Below are 19,978 nucleotides of genomic sequence, written 5' to 3' on the forward strand. Positions count from 1 at the left end.
ACGGATCACGTGCTCAGTGAATGTCTCAGACAATGGGCATCAAAGGAAGATGAGGTGCTGGAGGGACCATCATGGGAGGACAAGCCCCTACATGGGATGTACCACCGAAACATAGCTGAAGTAGCTGATATCCAGAAATCCTACCAATGGCTAGAAAGAGCTGGTCTGAAGGACAGCACAGAGGCACTGATCCTGGCTGCACAAGAACAGGCCTTGAGCACCAGAGCAATAGAGGCCCAAATCTACCACACCAGACAAGACCCCAGGTGTAGATTGTGCAAAGAAGGTCCTGAGACAATCCAGCACATAACTGCAGGGTGTAAGATGCTGGCAGGTAAAGCATACATGGAGCGCCATAACCAAGTAGCTGGAATCGTGTACAGGAACATCTGTGCAGAGTATGGACTGGAAGTCCCAAGATCCAAGTGGGAAACACCTCCAAAGGTGGTAGAGAATGACCAAGCCAAGATCCTCTGGGACTTCCAGATCCAGACAGACAGAATGGTAATGGCGAACCAACCGGACATTGTGGTGGTGGACAAAGAGCAGAGGAAAGCCGTTGTGGTTGACATAGCCATCCCAAATGATGGTAACATTAGGAAAAAGGAACATGAGAAACTTGAGAAATATCAAGGGCTCAGAGAAGAGCTGGAGAAGACCTGGAGAGTTAAGACTTCAGTGGTACCTGTGGTCATTGGAGCACTAGGGGCAGTAACCCCCAAACTGGAGGAGTGGCTGAAACAGATCCCAGGAAAAACATCTGACATCTCAGTCCAGAAAAGTGCAGTACTAGGAACAGCAAAGATACTGCGTAGAACCCTCAAGCTCCCAGGCCTCTGGTAGAGGACCCGAGCTTGAAGGGAAAAAGAGACCACCCACGGGGGGTGAGGAAAAGTTTTTTTTTTTTTATATATATAGGATATTTTTAGAAATGTGAATAATTGCATGTACGTAAAATTCCAATACACTTACAAATCAGCCACTGTCATTTTCTAATATTAATTTGAACCCTCACCCTTTGTCCACCTCCTGGAGGGCCTCTGGCCAGGTGTTGGAGGAGGTTACTAGGTCAGTGCCATGCTTGCGGCCAGAGCAGTGTGTGAAAAGAAGCTGAAATAGGTCAACTGAGAGATGATGGCAAATTGGAAGTGACACTGAACCCCTCCCCACTGGAGCATAGCGAAACCTGTAGGCACAATAAATATTATGAAATTATGCTACTTCTGAAACTGTTACAATTTTCACTGTGGGCGCTGATTGTATTCATTTTGGAGGTAAGTCCCTTCATTATGTTTGAGCTCAGGGATTCATTTTCGACATCTTTAGGTTTTTGCGATAAGAATCCCTTGGGCTTTGTTAAGATAACATCTTTGTTCTACATTGAAAAGAACAGCTATGGATAATAAACCCATCCGAACATGTGCATTATATACATACTACATGTTTGAGTGCATTATATGACAACAGAGAAAAATGTTGTCTGTTTAGACAATCATGGCACGAGCTACATACACACATGCCGTATGTAGCATGTGACATGAGCAACGCGATCAACTTAATGAGAACAGTAATAACTGGATAAAAGCCAGTTTTTCAAATGGGTTTTGTAAATATATGTGGGAGATTCTCATATTATATGAGATTTTATTTCAGATGTTACAGCCCCAAATTTGAGAGGACTGACAGAGCAAAAGTGGTACGTCTTAGGGACTGCACAGTCACCTCTAGTCATAGCTGTGGTAGTTCGGCCCATGGCAGGCTTTAGCCTAATATAGTCTAGTGAGGGTGGTGATGTGAGTTCATAGAAGGTGTTATATACTATAACCAGTGTTGGGCTTAACGTGCCACAAAAGTAATGTTGTTCAATAATTTTAGTAATGAAGTAAAACAAGTTACATCTTCTGTTTTTGTAATATTATTATTACTTTACTGAATCATGTAACAAGTTACGATAGTGGGCACAACTGAAAGCTAATTACCTTATCATACAAAACAAGAATGCAGTCCAATACTTTTCATTTGTTTCTATGATAATTGCCTTGCATTTCGTACCTTCTTGGACAAGTCACGCAATTAAACTGGATGCTAATTGCTGGAAGGGCGGTTCGGTCCCTGTATCACCGATGCCAGAGTTTGGTCCGCATTTCCGGCAGTAAGTCGCATTCGTTCCCAGTGAGGGTTGGACTCCGCCAAGGCTGCTCTTTGTCACCGATTCTGTTCATAATTTTTAAGGACAGAATTTCTAGGCGCAGCAGAGGCGTTGAGGGGGTCCGGTTTGGGGACCTCAGCATCGCATCTCTGCTTTTTGCAGATGACGTTGTGCTGTTGGCTTCTTCAGGCCGTGATCTCCAGCTCTCACTGGAGCGGTTCGCAGCCGAGTGTGAAGCGGTCGGGATGAGGGTCAGCACCTCCAAATCCGAGTTCATGGTCCTCGGTCGGAAAAGGGTGGAATGCCCTCTCCGGATCGAGGATGAGATCCTGCCGCAAGTGGAGGAGTTCAAGTATCTTGGGGTCTTGTTCACGAGTGAGGGCAGGATGGAGCGCGAGCTCAACAGGCGGATCGGTGCAGCGTCGGCAGTAATGCGAACTCTGTACCGGTCCGTCGTGGTGAAGAGAGAGCTGAGCCAAAAGGCAAAGCTCTCGATTTACCGGTCGATCTATGCAACTAACCTCACCTATGGTCACGAGCTATGGGTCGTGACCGAAAGAACGAGATCCAGGATACAAGCGGCCGAAATGAGTTTTCTCCTCAGGGTGTCCGGCTCTCCCTTAGAGATAAGGTGAGAAGCTCGGTCATCCGGGAGAGACTCGGAGTAGAGCCGCTGCTCCTCCACGTTGAGAGGAGCCAGATGAGGTGGCTCGGGCATCTCATCAGGATGCCTCCTGGACGCCTCCATGGAGAGATGTTCCGGGCATGTCCTACCGGTAGGAGACCCCGGGGACGACCCAGGATGCGCTGGAGAGACTATGTCTCTCAGCTGGCCTGGGAATGCCTTGGGATCCCCGGGGATGAGCTGGATGAAGGGCTGGGGAGAGGGAAGTCTGGGAGTCCTTCCTAAAGCTGCTGTCCCCGCGACCCGACCCCGGATAAGCGGAAGAAGATGGATGGATGGATGGATGGATGGATGGATGCATGGATGGATGGATGGATGGATGGATGGATGGATGGACGGACGGACGGACGGACGGATGGATGGATGATGGATGGATGGATGATTGCTGGCACTGTGGGCTTTATTCATTTTAATGCGATAATCTGTGTTTTCCTGGCAGTGGAGCCATTGTACAGGGTCCGGCAAAATGATCTGACACATTTGTATGTTTAATAAAATGTAAATAAATTAAAGGAACAAAACTGTTTCTTTTTATTTTCTAAAAGTACATATAATGTCATTTTGTTTTGTTTCGTTTCATTTCATTTTCATTTCGTTTTCAAATGATGTTATTTTGTTTTGTTTCAGTTGCTAACATGAATTGGACCTGTGAGCATCGCGCTTTCACTGTGTTTATCAAGAACGAATCTGTAACTGCAACACAACAAGCGTTCCATTTGCACTTCCGACTTGGTAGACATGATCCCATACCTGCTCGAAACACAATCTTGTTATGGGTTACTAACTTCAGAGCCAGTGGATCAGCACTGAAACGAAAAATGATCTGCCGAGTTATGGACAACTTTCATGAACGCCTTCGACAGTGTGTGGAAAATAACAGCTCCCATTTGACTGATTACTTTTTAAAACAAAATGGCATTATATGTACTTTTCAAAAATATATACGTATATTTTTTGTTTCTTTACTTTATTTGTGTTTTTCTAAACCCAAAAACGTGTCAGATCATTTTGCCGGACCCTGTATGTGACACCAATCATTGTTATGGTTTTTTCAAATAAAATGCAAAACACACATTCATACAGCCATGAACAAACCTAAGTAAAAAGCAACTAATACAGTGTGAAAAAAACAACTCATTGCGCTCTTTAGGTATGATTTTAATAAATTGCAATTGCAGTATGTAAATAATAATGAATAGATATTATTAATAATTTATTGTAATAATAGATTGCAATTGCAATATGTAAATAATAATGAATAAATAATATTAATAATATTAATTAATATTATGGGGCTTGCAAGCAAAATACCATATTGGCCCGAATATAAGACGACCCTGATTATACGACGACCCCCTCTTTTTCAAGACTCGAGTTTGAAAAAAGACATTTTGAACACCAAATTTAATTTTTATACAGAAAATGATTACATCTCAAACAAATGATTATAACAATATATTCGAGAGAAAAAGCATGTTATTTTGCCTCATTCAAATCATGCCAAAACTGTCACGTCTTAATATCTGAACATTTAAATATGTAAACTAAAGTGCAATCACATTTGTAAATGAATGGCTTTGGGGTTTTGAAATGTAAATAAACCAATCTACTGTGATAAAACAACAAAATTGCAATAACTGCATTAAGCATCAAAGTGAAGTCTAACTGTAACTGTAGTCTTGAAACAAATCTGAATAAGGAAAAACATTGCAATAAAATAAAGCAAACTGCTACCGCAATTGTCGGGGAGCCTGAGGACTGTATAGGGGGTTGGCTCGGATGGTTATATCCTTTTCGCCCCCGAGTGTTGGTCAGAACACAGGAGGGAAGACGTGGTTCAGTTTTGATTGCTTTACTGAATTATTGACAAAAATGTAACAGGCACTGTGGCTCATAGGGGGCATATAGGCCAACTGGCAAAAGGGTTAATAGGTGTGTGTAGTGTACATGGGTGAATCTTTGGGTGTGTGAATGTGATTCTGGTGTGTGTGATTATTGTATGAAGCGTGTGTGGGGTGTGTGTGTGTGTATGTGCGTGTGTGATGTGTGTGTGTGTGTGGGGGGGGTGTTTCTGCAACAGACAGAAATACAGCACGTAAGTCAACGCTCAACTTCTGACGTCACACAACACTAGTAGACGGCACACATTACATAACTAACGCGTAACGGTTCCGCTATACTAAATAACCATAATTGAAATACTCTCAGCAACACAGCTGCGTAACGGCTACTCATACGATGAGAAGCAAACTTAAAGGAGCACACCAGAGCTGTCAATTAAACGGCGCGCACACGAAGTAAACCGCGATCGGACAAACGGCACAACAGTGGACAGTAGTAACAATGAAATATATATACTCACTTTGCGTCAAAGACGCACACGATCACAGCAACATACTCAGTTGATACCAGCAACCTTTAATTTACCGCTGCGCACAAGTGAATGGGTATAATGACTCGACCCCGAATGTAAGACGACCCCCACTTTTTCAGTCTTATTTCAATGCAAAAAAACATCGTCTTATATTCGGGCCAATACGGTAACAGGAGATCTCACGCAACAGTTTCATTTCTGTGCTAGCAAAGGATGGCAGCTATCACATTACATCTTTTACAGTAACTGATGAGCATTCATCTCTCATCTCCACTGAATTTATGACGATATAGTCCATGGCCACGACATAGCCCAAAGAAAAATAGTTGGAGGCGTTCTGTCATCAACTGTTTTTTTTCTGGGCTCCTTTCCATCACGCATTGTGAAAAACAATATGTTTAATAACAAAAACAGTAAATTGCTTTCACTTGTATTGCGATGACTATGAATCTCAAAGATGGATTCTTTAATTGTGTCCCACAGGCCTGAAGACAGTAGGCATCATGGCTTTACTCTCAAGGTCTTTTCCTAGACTAACAAAATGTTACGTTTTTTTCTTGCTTTAAACATAATTTTGAAATCGCTCCACCACAAAGGGAACCTGCTGTTTACAAATGTTGCTTTCTTTTAAGCTCTAATACTTGTCTAAATACGCTTTCATTTGCGTTGGACCTCAAGCTTTCCTTGATGCAGATTTTCTCATTCCTAGGGTGCGTTGCTGAATGAATAGAAGACAATGGATTTAATTTTTACCAAAGTTTGTGCAGGCGAAAAAGGGCCACAAACTTGAATGCGAATAACAAGCACCTAACCAATTGCACTACATTGACGAGCAGGTAATTTTGCGTTTTTGGGAGGAGTACATCAAAAAAAAATTTGTGTCTCATTCAATGCGATATATAAAATCTAAGATAAATTGCACTGGATGATTTTGTGTCTTTAAATAGCTCTTCTGAAAGGTAGGCGCGAACTAGCATGCCAATTCGTATGCTATTCTGAGAAACAGTTATGTGCTCAAGGTCTTATAAATACATATCTGGAATGAGGAGAAGGATCCACAGCTGACAAACGGTGGAATAATATTTACACTTCTGTCCTATGGGAAATCACCATGCTTTCACGCGGGAGCACGTGAATGCACAGCCAATCTACACATGCTAATAAATCCTTAATTTGGGGAAACATGCCACTATTTACAGACATGGCAGTTGGATATTAGCCAATGGACAAAACAATATACTGTGAATTATATTTACAAGTAATGAATACGTTCGATCTGAATTCAGAAATTACTCTGAATGATTGAATGCTCCACGTTAAAATATGGTGATTGTACAATTCAGAAAGAATGCTTGTTTCACACAGCTATTACTAGTTATTACTGCAATGACTTATCTTTTTCTATGAATAACATATTTGGGTGGTTCTCAGAATGTGTGGTCCAACTTGATGGTGAAACACTAATTCATGCTGAGAGTTATTATTTTCTTCCCATCAATCACCACCTTTCACCGAGTACAATAGAGTAGACTGTAACATTCAACAACATTTTGCGAACAAAGGGGTGACTGCGTCTTTATTGATTCAGGGCATACTGCAGGAAAGTTTCATTTCAAGGATATATCTTTTTGAACTGGCTTTGAACAACTTATTTTTAGGCTTTGATGTCACACTTCTGAACCACACTTTCTGAGAACCACCCATTGTGATTGTGTAATTTTGTCCACTATAACACCAAACACTATTCAGACTTGGGGGGGTTGTAAAAAGTCACATTTGAAACGTTTTGATTCAACAGACAAGCATTCTCAACACCTTAGGGAGGGTGTATGACACCGTCATTTATGAGCTAAGCAATTTGATAGTGTGAAGTGCAGGTCGTTTGTAATCCGTTTAACCCAGATAATTAGAAAACAATGTATTGGGTGGGGTTGGTGAGAGCAAGGATTTATTGTGACCATATTTGTATTAAGAATCATTAGACCTGGTGAGACCTGGTTGAGTGACAACATTCCGGACTCTGCGGTGCATCTGGAGCGGCTAGCGTGCTATCGGGCGGACCGTGCCATTGTACGAGGGGGAAAGTCGCGTGGAGGTGGAATATGCGTCTACATCCGAGAAGAATGGTGCCGGGACTCTGTGATGGTATGTAAGCACTGCTCGCCGCTTGTGGAGTTTGTGATCATTAAGTGCCGTCCTTTTTATCTGCCGAGGGAATTTACCGCGATTCTGCTAGTCGCGGTATACATCCCGCCTTCCAACATCGAAGGAGACAGGACCGCGGCGCTTGGCGAACTGTACCAGGCCGTCAGTGAACAGCAAACGGCGCACCCTGACGGTTTCACCATCTTCGCTGGAGACTTCAATCATGCCAACCTGAAGTCTGTTTTCCCGAGGCTTCACCAGCATGTTCCTTTTCCGACACGTGGAGACAGCTTCCTGGACCTGGTCTACTCGGCGCAAAAGGGAGCCTTCAAAGCCACCCCCCTCCCCCATCTGGGGCTTTCTGACCATCTCACCGTTTTGCTTTTGCCCGCATACAGACAATTGGTAAAGGCATCCAGGCCGGTTCGGAGGCAGGTTCGAGTGTGGCCTGAGGGTGCCTCCGATGCACTTCGTGACTGCTTCGACACCACTGACTGGGACTTGTTTAAGCAGGCAGCCACCTACAACGATTGGACGGACATAGAGGAATATACTGACTCTGTTACCTCTTACATCACGAAGTGCATCGATGATGTGACTTGCTCGAAATCCGTCGTCACTCGCGCGAACTGGAAGCCGTGGCTGACGGGGGCTGTCCTCAGACTGTTGAGGGCCAGGGACAAGGCTTTCAGAGCAGGGGATGAGGCTGGCTTGAGGACAGCGAGGGCCGACCTGTCCCGAGGCATCAAAGAAGCGAAGAAGGCGTTCTCGTGCAAGGTCTCCACCCATTTCAAGGACAGCAAGGACGCACGTAGCCTTTGGCGGGGCATTCAGACCATCACAGACTACAAGCCCGCGCCGAGGAGCTGTGAGGGCGACGTCCGCCTGCTGAACGATCTGAACCGCTTCTTTGCTCGCTTCGACGCCCAGAACAGCACTTGCCCGCTGAAGACCACTCCCCCCCCACACGAGCAGCCCCTACGCCTCTCTGCCGACGGTGTGAGGAGGGCGCTTGCCGCTATTGACACCCGTAAGGCGGCGGGCCCTGACAACATCCCGGGTCGAGCGCTGAAGGACTGCGCTGGGGAGCTGTCGGGTGTCTTCACAGACATCTTTAACGTTTCCCTGCAGCAGGCCATCGTCCCCTCGTGTTTCAAGGCTGCCACCATCGTTCCTGTGCCGAAGAAACCTGCACCGTCCTGCTTCAATGACTACCGCCCTGTGGCACTGACGCCCATCATCATGAAGTGCTTTGAGCGGCTGGTCTTGGAGCACATCAAGTCCGTTCTCCCCCCCACCATTGACCCTTTCCAGTTTGCGTACCGTGCCAAGCGGTCCTCTGAGGATGCCATCTGCTCTGCCCTCCACTCGGCCCTCACCCACCTGGAGAGAAAGGACTCATATGTGAGGTTGCTGTTTGTGGACTTCAGCTCTGCCTTCAACACCATTGTGCCGCAGCGACTCATCTCCAAACTCGACGAGCTGGGCCTCAGTACCTCCCTCTGCAACTGGATACTGGACTTCCTCTGTCAGAGGCCTCAGGTGGTGCGTGTTGGCGACAAAATCTCCGCCAGCATCACGCTGAGCACGGGGGCCCCCCAGGGCTGCGTGCTCAGTCCATTGCTCTTCACCCTGCTGACGCATGACTGCAATGCGACCTACAGCGACAACCGCATAGTGAAGTTTGCTGACGACACGACTCTGGTGGGTCTCATCACGAAGGGCGACGAGACTCGGTACAGGTCGGAAGTTGACCTTCTGACCACGTGGTGCAGGGACAACAACCTCCTGCTGAACGTCAGTAAGACCAAGGAAATCATTGTGGACTTCCGGAAGGGTCACACAACACACCTGCCGCTGATCATCGACGGTGCTGTGGTGGAGAGGGTGAGCTGCACCAAGTTCCTGGGGGTGCACATCAGTGAGGACCTCTCCTGGTCCGCGAACACCTCGTCACTGGCAAAGAAAGCTCAGCGCCGCCTGTATTTCCTGCGGAAGCTCAGGCGTGCATGTGCTCCTCAGGCAGTCCTGTCTACATTCTACCGTGGCACCATTGAGAGCGTCCTCACCAGTTGCATCGCTGTCTGGGGTGGTAACTGCACTGAACAGAACTTGAAGGCCCTGCAGCGCATAGTGAATACGGCTGGTAAGATTATTGGTGCTTCGCTTCCCTCCCTGAAGGACATTTACACCTCCCATCTCGCCCGCAAGGCAACCTCGATTGCCAGAGATGTGAGTCACCCGGCTCACTCCTTGTTTGACCTTCTGCCCTCTGGGAAGAGGTACAGGAGCCTGCGCTCCCGCACCACCAGACTCGCCAACAGCTTCTTTCTCCAGGCTGTTAGGGCCCTGAACTCGCTACCCCCTTCTGCGTAGCGTGCGGCACTGTTGCGCTATTTTCGGGAATGTCTGCTGTACGCGTTTTTACGCTCCTCTTAATTAATTATTTATTTATTTATTGTTGTGTTATTTATTCATTATTTATTCAGCACGCTTTTGTTATACTTGTTTACTGTTTGTCTGTTGTGAGCCATGTCTTGTCACCGTGGGATAGGGGGGAACGAAATTTCGGTTTCTTTGTGTGTCTTTGGCATGTGGAGAAATTGACAATAAAGCTGACTTTGACTTTGATTAGCATTTTGCAGGGGTGCGGGGATATCACAAAGGACCTGGCCCTAATGTTGCAAGTCATTGACAGTGAAACCACACTAAAGGTGGAAAATAATATAATATTTAGTTGTTTTGTTCAATGAAGAAGTTACCCTTAAGGCATGGAACAGTCATCGTCACAGTGCTATGGACTCAATCCTTCCCCTTTCCCGGGGGGTACAAGTGCAGTCACCACTCACAAGACCTAAATAGCAGCTATAGCTAATGCTGATCATACACAAACCACAGCAGATATAATAGTATTACACTTTCCGGTCACGCTCACCAGTCAATCCAATCCTTAACTGTAGGATACTGTATGTGCCATATATATAAGGTTGTGAAAAGTTTTTTTTTTTTTTTTTTTATATTTTTTCTACAACAGTAACAGTCTGGTAAAGAGAAGTGACATTGTATAGGGGCTCTTTTAGTAAGGTCATCAAAACTGTATGCCCCAACAAGTACATCTGACCCTGAGGAGCAGATATGGCCTTAAGTGTCACTCCCAGAATACGAGCACTGGAGCTAATGGCTTATCTAAACCAATGGTAAACACGCAGTGTGTTCAGAAACATAGGTGAAGTTGTTTATACAGTGCAGATGAGATTGATTACATAATCAGTAGATGGAGATATCCATGTTTTTATGCGACAGTATGTATGTTCCTGCAGTAATTATCTATGAGCAAGCAACCGTTTGAGTACGAGAGGGAACTTACACATGTTAGCACACTCTTTGTCTACCCCTTAATAGGACACTTTCCATTCGGTTGAATTAGCCCCTCCATGATGACTGAGTGCAGCAGAGCAAAAAATTATTCTTCCCAAACTACCCATAGTCACATTCTTCACTTGGATATCATGGGCCACCCCTATATTACAGACCCGTAAAACATGGCTGTTATAGGATTTTATATCCTGCTGATAGGAATAGATATTAGTATGTCAGCACAATTACATATTTTTTATGAACGCATGTATCGATATTAGGAAGGATAATATTTGTTATATTTGATATATTTGTTTTCATTTAAAAAAGAAGACTAGAGACAACTGTTTTGTGGAGGTGTTGCAATCCAATGCAATTAATTTAGTGATATTAAAGTCATCAAGGGGGTTTTCATTTAGATCATTTAAATTTCAATGTAAAACCTCAGCGCCATACATTTATAACCTTGATGGCTTTATAACAGTCTCTAAAGTAATCCGTGAATCTATGGAATTATAAAATTGGCATCGAGTAATTCTTATTTCGTAATGAAACCAAGAAATCCAGCTGTTAGAGTGGTGCTCACTCTAATTTATTTGTAAGAACCACACGGGAGACAGTATGCCCTTTTAGCACTTGCAAGTGGAGAAAAACATTCGGCACTGTGCATACAGCGCTGTTCGAACAAAATCTGACTTTGGATTCTTGCAAGAGCATATTTATTGAGAGAAAGCAGGGTGGGGGTGAGAGTGGACAGGTTTGGTGAACCCCCAGCCTCTGGTCAAATCAGAGCAGGGGGTGTTTTAAGACATTTGGGGAAACAAAAGAAGTTTGAATGCTTCCTCTATAGCTGGTCATTCAGTGCAGGGGGTTTTAGCACTTTGTTTACGATGGTGTGGGAACAAACAGAAGAAGTTTGTTCCCCTCAGCAACTGGTTAATCAATATAGTCGACATTCCACCATAATCATATGATCAAGATAATCTATTAATCCTAACACCAACTTCCTGTTGTTTGCCAGAAACATGAATTTAACAATGTGTTATTTTGTTTTTAATTCAGAGCAGTATAGCAGCATAGGTCAAGTGTGTTGAAACAGGGAGACATATAAAACATGCTGGACACCGACCCTCGAGGACCGGAATTGCCCACCCCTGGGCTAGAGTGACGCAGGATCAACCTCTGGAGTTGTGAGACCGACTCTACCATTAGTCCACGTGCCTCAATGTGTCCATGCGTGACCCCCTGAATGAATGAATGAATGAATGAATGAATGAATGAATGAATATTTTTTCAATTAATTGATTTTCATAATGAATCAGAGGGATTGTCCCACGCTGTTGTCATATTTATAAGTCAGACATTTAAAAAAAAGTATTGTGCCACTCCATGGTGTTAATTCAAAGTTCTATTTGCTTGTATATCAATTTAGCATTTAAAACACTTCCCAAGTGTAAGATTCTGAAAAGAGCGAGCGAGAAAAATAATCTTAATTGGATTATTGCTCTTGTAACATCTTGCTCTACAATTACCTTTCTGTCTGGCAAACCAAGTAACTCTAATTCAATTAGGCTCACAAAAACATTTTGATGTGTAGCAAGTGAGCTGTGAAAGGGCAGCAATCGGGTTCAGGCAGCAGTTAGGAGAGAAGACTTGGACCCCTCCAAGGATGGAGGATGGAACAGGTTTGCAGTGCAGAATCGCGCAGTCGTAGTAAACAGTATGAGGTTAAAAAGCTGCTTTGTGAGATTCCAAGAGAGGCCACTCTATATGCAACCAAAATAGTTTTTTCCCCCAACCCATTTAGTTATAGTTCCAACATCCATCCATCCCTTCTGCTCCCTGATCTCCCCCTGCTCTGTCACTCAGCTGATGATGCCCTTCCACCCAGGGTGACGGTGGCTCAATTGAGTGGAGAGCTGAGGAGACACGCCTGGGCAAGGCTGCCGGTCCAGACGGGGTCTTTCCTCATCTGCTGAAGGTCTGCACTCTGGGGTTGGGTGACCCACTACAGCAACATCAGTCTGGAAAAGGGTGTGGTACCTCAGCTGCACAGGCTCCTGTAGCCAAAAATCACGAAAAAATCCATAGATACGCCCTACCGGACTACAAGCCACAGAGTTCAAAACTTGAGTAAAAAGTAGCGGCTTATAGTCAAGAAATTACAGTAGATTTAAAGTACTGTAATTTGTAGTGTTCAAGTGTGAGTAAGGGTGGCATGGTTACTGAACTGATGTAAGCTGTACCACCTGAGCCGCGGCCGCCACGATGACTGCACCTGCCTAAGATGATGTGATGTGGCAAACCTAATTATCATGCTCAAAGTTGGAGGCCCACTGAAATCACATATGGCATTAATCTATTGGAATGCAAAATGACAGTATCATGATGCCTTGCAGAAAAGCCTCTGTCTGCCAACAAGTCACTGGGAGGAAAATTCCTCATTAACATGAGAACCCACAGGGCATTCTGACCCCCTGAGCACTACTAGAGCTAAGCTCAATGATCGTTTGGTATGAGATGACCAACTCAATCACTGAAAATTAGCCGCCTTTTATTTGTAAATGTAGCTGTTGTCAGTGCTGCGCACAAATGCTCCAGAATGGGTGAATGGAGGAAAACAGAACTTTTGGGGCGTTTTTGGTGATTAATTTGTATTTTAACATGGCTAAAAGCTCCAAAGAAAAATAAGTGCCAGTACTCCCCTATATTCAACTGTGTCTAGGTAAATTAGGTGCTAGGTAACAGCAGATCATTAGGTTAATGAATTCATAATAATTGGCACTCAATCAATCAATAAAGGGCGGCACAGTGGTCAACTGGTTACACAATTTGTTTGATTCCGGCGCCAGCGTGGCTTTCTTTCGGGTATTCCGGTGTCCTCCCACATTCCCAAAACATGCATGGTAGGTTGATTGACCACTCCAAATTGTCTAGATGTGAGTGTGAATGGTTGCTTGTGGGTGCCCTGTGATTGGATGGGAGCCAGTTTGGGTTATCCTCCATCAACTGCCCAAAGTCTGCTGGGATCGGCTTGAGCACACCCGCGACCCTCGTGAGGAGAAAGCGGTTTAGATGATGGATGGATAACTAAATAAATTATTTGATGTTGAATTTGAAATGTCTGACTACATTTGAATGCACCTCATGTCTTGTGCACATGTGAGACCTCAGTGCTTACACTTGCGTTCATGGTTAGCTGCTGACGCCAGAGAGTTGTGCCTGAGCATACAATGATGCCTTAATAAATTTGCAATTGCATAGCGTCCTAAATTAGTGAATTTAATGGATTTCGGGATGGGATTGTTTTGTTTTTGGGAGAAATCACCTGTATGCAATGGCATTTAAAAACAAGCCGAACTTCAAAATAAAAGCTTACTAAGGCTATTAGCATCAGTGTTTTATTTGGTAAGTCTTTATTTTAACGTTAGACTTTGTATTGGCAATTTCTTATGTTATGAGTAGTTTGCCGCTTCCTTGTTTAAATGATTACGGACACGCTAAATAATTGTGTGGAGTTTGGATGTTCTACCCATGCTTGCGTGGGTTTCCACCAGGTACTGCGGTTTCCTCCCACATTCCATGAACATGCATGGTAGGCCAGTTGACCACTCTAAATTGTTCATAGGTGCAAATAGCAACTAATTCAGGGTGTCCCCTGCATACTGCCCAAAGTCAGCAGGGATAGATACCAGTGTGCCTGCGGTAAGCTGTTCAGATAATGGATGGATGGATGGATGGATGGATGGATGGATGGATGGATGGATGGATGGATGGATGGATGGATGGATGGATGGATGGATGGATGGATGGATGGATGGATGGATGGATGGATGGATGGATTACTGAAGGAGTATTACGAATATTACAAAGTGCAATTGAGAAATGTGGGCTAATGTTTTAAAAAGTCTTGGTACGCTGGAGAATAAAATTGAGAAGTGTTGCTATTTTTTACTGCTGCGTACTGGCCCACTTAAAAACCTGCTTGCAATAATAAAGCTCAGTGAAATGACTGCTGATCGCGTGCTGTACAAGCTGCAGAGATATGCTGGTATTCTGTCTTGTTAAATAAACATCACAGAAACATATCAAGGCTTTAAATTGTATTTTCAAGTGAATTTTGACGTTCTGAATGGATTATTGAAGTCGAAACCTAAAACAGTATGACAAGCATTGATTAGACTGGAGAAAAATGTGTAAAACCTTTGATCGCAACTGCTGATTTTTTATTCATATCATTCACTTCATCGAATTGCACTGGTATGACTCGTTCTCAGTTGTGTTCTGTTGTGTTTTGTTGGCTTTCACATCACAAAAGATGGATAAAAAAAAAACATTGTAGAGGAATTGAAGCGCAGTGCCGTTTGTAGTTTTGCAGGGTTGGGAACGACAATGAAAAAGCAATAGCACTTTGAAAAACAATCAACAAACAATGTTAAAAAACGACATCATACCAATTGTTAGCTCTGCTTCTGTCAATGGGTGTTGCAAATATGCATCTCTTAATACTTTATTAACCCTTGTCAGGGTATAGTTGTTTGATCTACCGAGCCAACGTTTTTGTATAAATGTGTCCTCATTCTGTAACCCGCAAGTCTTTAGAATCCTAAAGGTCTCACTTATCCTGAAGTGTTTCATGGCTTATTTTCACCAATTCCTCAAGGTATAGACACCTGGGGAATGATCCTGAGCAGTCATTGATTGGAAAGGTCTGCTATTAGTTTCTTTATGACAGGACTGGGGCAGCAGGGCTACCTCTCTCAAGATATATTGAGGTGCAGAGTGTTTTTATTTGTGGCCCTGAAAGGTAGTGCCCAGTGTGAAATGGCTAAAAGCCCAATGTTTACACAAGGAAAACAACCAATGAGACTGTATACAGAAAACCTCAGAAAAAAAATTGCCAGTACAAGTATATAACATTTATTCACTTAATATATATATGTGTATATATATATATATATATATATATAAATATATATATATATATATATATATATATATATATACATATATATATATATACATACACACACACACACATACACACACACACACACACACACACACTGTATGTCAACTGCACATTGATGAAAGCATGTTTCTAAGACATCTCGGTGAACCCAACTCCAGACATAATTATGTGAAAAAACAGTTAGTAACTTCCTTTTTGATTGTCAAGGACAATTACTTACTTGATACTGTGGCTTCTGAGCACTACAATTTTCATTAGCACAAGTACCTGCACTGTCATTAATCTGAACCCTTTTAGTAGTTATTGTTCATGTTGGCATGGAACTACTCTGGGAGACGTTTGCTGAATAAGGATAATAATAACGCTTGCTTAAGCATTAACAACAGCACAACTAGAATCTCGAAGTCAGCAGCAATATAACATTTTGGTATTTAACTTTATTTTTTAAGCTATTTGATTTAACCTTCCGAGGCAGATAGATGGAATACAGTCAACCTCACAATTCTATCCAATCAGCATACTGAGGAGAAAGACTGCCAAATTCCAATTTAGGTAAGACTCTGAAGTATTCTTAAAAATTTGAATAGTTGTTGGTCCATATCAGCCCAGCAATTGGATGATGAGCAGTCCAGGATACACCATGGACTACAAAGAAAATATTGTCAAGATTTTTTTTTTTACTTGACTTTCCCTGTAAGTATAGACCTGTTTGTCCCATAACATGTCAGACGCTTGTGCCAGCCAGCCTCAAAATCTGTTTGAAATTGTCTACCCTTTTCCTAGCTGTTTGTATAACCTCACAGAACCATGGTTGATTTCATTCTCTGCTTGTCATTAATTAAGATGTGCACCGTATATAAGAAAAAAAAAACAATACAAACACTCTCAGAAGACACAAATTAGCAATAAATGGTGCATTGCAATGCATTATGCACTTGTTTGGTCTCTTTAGTGACTTTGAATCTCACTAAATCATTTTCTAATGGGGCCCCAATGGAAATTAAATGCCGAGTTTGCCAGGTTACAGTGTTAAGTGTCACCTCAATTTATTGACTCGCCAAAGGGATCGTTAGTGGCTTTGCCTTCACTCTTAATGGTTCACAGTAGTTTTCTTAACCGTATTAAGAAAGAGTGTTGTACTCTTAGCTTGAGAAGGTTTTCCACAGTCACATAAAAATGCAAATAAAAGAGCTGGAGGAATAATAATTACTGATATTCTTGACCGTTTACACTCCTCTTTTTCGGTAAAGCTTCTGTGGCAAGCAGTTGAAACAACCTTTTAAGGCTCATTACCATTTGAAAAGCAGAGGGAAGGTAAATAAAACTGAATGATATTGGGGCTCTCATTCACACAACACCTGGAACAAAAAATAATGTGAGGATAAAAAAAAGCAAGTCTACTTTTTCAAGGACACTTCTCATGCTAAGAAAAATACTGGGGTGAATTTAAATTTGAGTTTAGCACTTTATGCTGTAAGATTTTCCAGACTGTGGGGGAAAAAAAACCTGTAAATAGTCTGTCTTCTACTGTCTGCGAAAGATGCTTACATAATGTGTTTGGTAATGGCAGATGTTTAAGCGAGTTATTAACATTAAAAGCCAAATGGAAATAAAGAAGCAGACCTGATGGTAAATTTAATGCAGCATATACCCGGTTTACAGCCACTTTCAATCTCTCATATACGTACATATATAGCAGTAGAACACTTTAATTAGACAATGTGTTAATTGACTGCAGATCCTGGAGTGTGATGTGTCAACATTAGTCTCCATCAATGACAGTCTCCTCTGGGCAAGGCACCATTCACTCATACCAGCAGTGAAATGTGATACTACAAATTATTGCACTTCTTTGGGAAAGTTCATCACTCTATGTTCACACTTAACTCAGTAAATATCGTGCTTGGTCACGAACATTATGCATCACACTATGATGCCATACAGAGCTCTAAGGCACAAGTTTTTGGAAGTGGCGCATCATTTGCAAGCTTTCTTCTTATTCACTGTATTTATAGCATTACAGCACATGGATGAATGCTAAAATCAGCATTTAAGCAACTGCAGGTTCTCTGTCTGTGAAGATATAAAGGAGGAGATTAAACGGGGTGGTTGCAGCCACCAATCGCCAACTAAGAGAAAGTAAAAGCAATAAATACATGATTTGTTAACATCTGTATTATTAAGCTCCGCCATTGGTTGACAACCAGTTCAGGCTATAGCCCATCGCCCAAAGTCAGCAGGAATAGATTCCAGCCCACCTGTGACCCTCGAGTGGATGAAGCAGTTTGGATAATGGATTGATATTATTAAGCTGGCATCAAGTATTGATAGCATGGAGAGTGGAGGACTGTCATTTTTTTTTTTTTTTGCTGTCAAATTGTGTACAGCATAGTAGCCATGTTACCAAAAAAAAATCTATAAATACTGAGTCAACCTCAAATTCCATTGTTAACCTTTTCTACTTAGGTCACCTGACAGTTGTCGGGAGATGCGGGGGAACAGTCTCTCCAGGGCCGGAGTTGACATATTAACGCGAGCCAAAGAGTGGGAGTCTAGTAACAAAGCAAGCTCTGATGCACTGCAGACATGGCTTGCATTGACTGCAATGTTTATTAAACCTGGCCAACATATCTCCATTGTTTCAATCCCTTCAGATACAGCCTCGTTAACACTTTTACCATGACATTCTCAAGGTTTCTGTAATGCATGCTCACGGCACACACACTTAAGTCGTATACCAAGCCTATAATCATGGTCAAGTCTATCAAGATACCCATAAAACCATATACAGTAATCCCTCGCTACATCGCGGTCCGTTTATTGCGGTTTCACTACATCGCGGATTTGTTTTCCAAATAAAAAAAAAAAAAAAATTCAAAGTAAAACTTCTAATTTGGGGAATTAGACGGTAGGGTGTGCCCACACAATCGCAGTGCGTACACTTGTACCGTTTTATAAAACAATTGTTATAATAATAAGCGTTCTAAAAACATATTCAGTGTTGTACCTTTTTTTATAATAATGAAAGAGTTCTAAAAACATTTACAGTATGTACATTTTTACCTTGTTATAAAAAAATTATAATAATAATAAAAACTGTTTAAAAAACATATTTACAGTATGTGTTAAGAATTCTCCATGTTATGTTATTCAGTCGTGCTTTGATTGACGGTAGGGTGCTTTATTTTGAAAGCCGTTTTCAGGCGATACCACTTCCTGTTTCGCGTTCGTGTCCATGCATGTTACAGTGTCATTGACGATGTAAATAGGTCTCCTAATAAGAGAAATGAACCATCACATATGTGTAACCTTTAGGACAATATGGTATTTCTCCAAATGTTGGTTTACATTCCTTTGGAGGTCCATTTTTGTGTGTTAGCATATTTCCGCTAACTCGTTAGCCTGCCCAGTACTTCTTGTTAACATGTTACACGCACACGCGTATATTTATATTTCCAATATTTATTTAATAAAAATCTGTGTTATTTATACTATTATACTATACTTAATCTATTATTTACAGGTTTGAAACAATTATTTAATGTTTTAATAATAACATATGCACTTAAATGGTTTCTTATACATTTATTGACACACAAAATGTACAGATGAGAGGGTGACCGTATTTTGCAGATTTCACTTATCACGGGTGGTTTTTGGAACCAATTATCCGCGATAAACGAGGGATTACTGTAATACAGCTTTAATTTCGATAAACAAAAACACATCAACAACAACACCACACAATCTATTAAAAATAAAAACATGAGTATATAATGTAAAGTCTCGTAGTATGAGTATACATATAAAGTCAAGCTTGAAATTATTCCTAACCCTTGGGTATAAATAGTTTGGGGCTTGACTGTTGACCTATACCTGTTGCAAACAGACAAGATAAAATTACGTCCATAACCATTCATACGCCTGGGGCATAGATTATTTTGGGATTGACTTTTACAAATATATATAATAATAGATATATAATTAATAATATGTCAAAGTTGAAATATTAATCATTTTAAAGAGTGTCTGCATAAAACTTTAGAAATTTCTATAAGCATCCATCACCCTTCAATAGTTGGGCTGTTACAATTCAGTCGTTTCAGAATCGCTTAATCTATCAAACATTCCATTAATTAATTGAATTAGATACAAAATGTTTTATTTATTAGTATTATTGATTGTGTCTATATTTTGTCTTTTAAAATTAGAGCAGGCATGCATGTCATAATTTCCTGAATCTATGCAACCAGTTTTGTCACTGGGTGCATGTGTGACTATCAATGAATAGGGGTA

At 42.1% G+C, this 19,978-nt stretch overlaps 1 protein-coding gene across 1 annotated transcript in view; it reads right to left on the reverse strand.

The window, feature by feature from the left end:
* sorcs3a (sortilin related VPS10 domain containing receptor 3a) overlaps positions 1 to 19,978 on the reverse strand; it is a 296,809-nt gene that overhangs the window by 253,808 nt on the left and 23,023 nt on the right. The gene's annotated exons all lie outside the window — the stretch shown is intronic.

The sequence above is a fragment of the Syngnathus floridae genome, chromosome 4 (assembly GCF_059516105.1).
Source record: "Syngnathus floridae isolate MCC-2025c chromosome 4, RoL_Sflo_1.0, whole genome shotgun sequence".
Classification (NCBI taxonomy): domain Eukaryota; kingdom Metazoa; phylum Chordata; class Actinopteri; order Syngnathiformes; family Syngnathidae; genus Syngnathus; species Syngnathus floridae.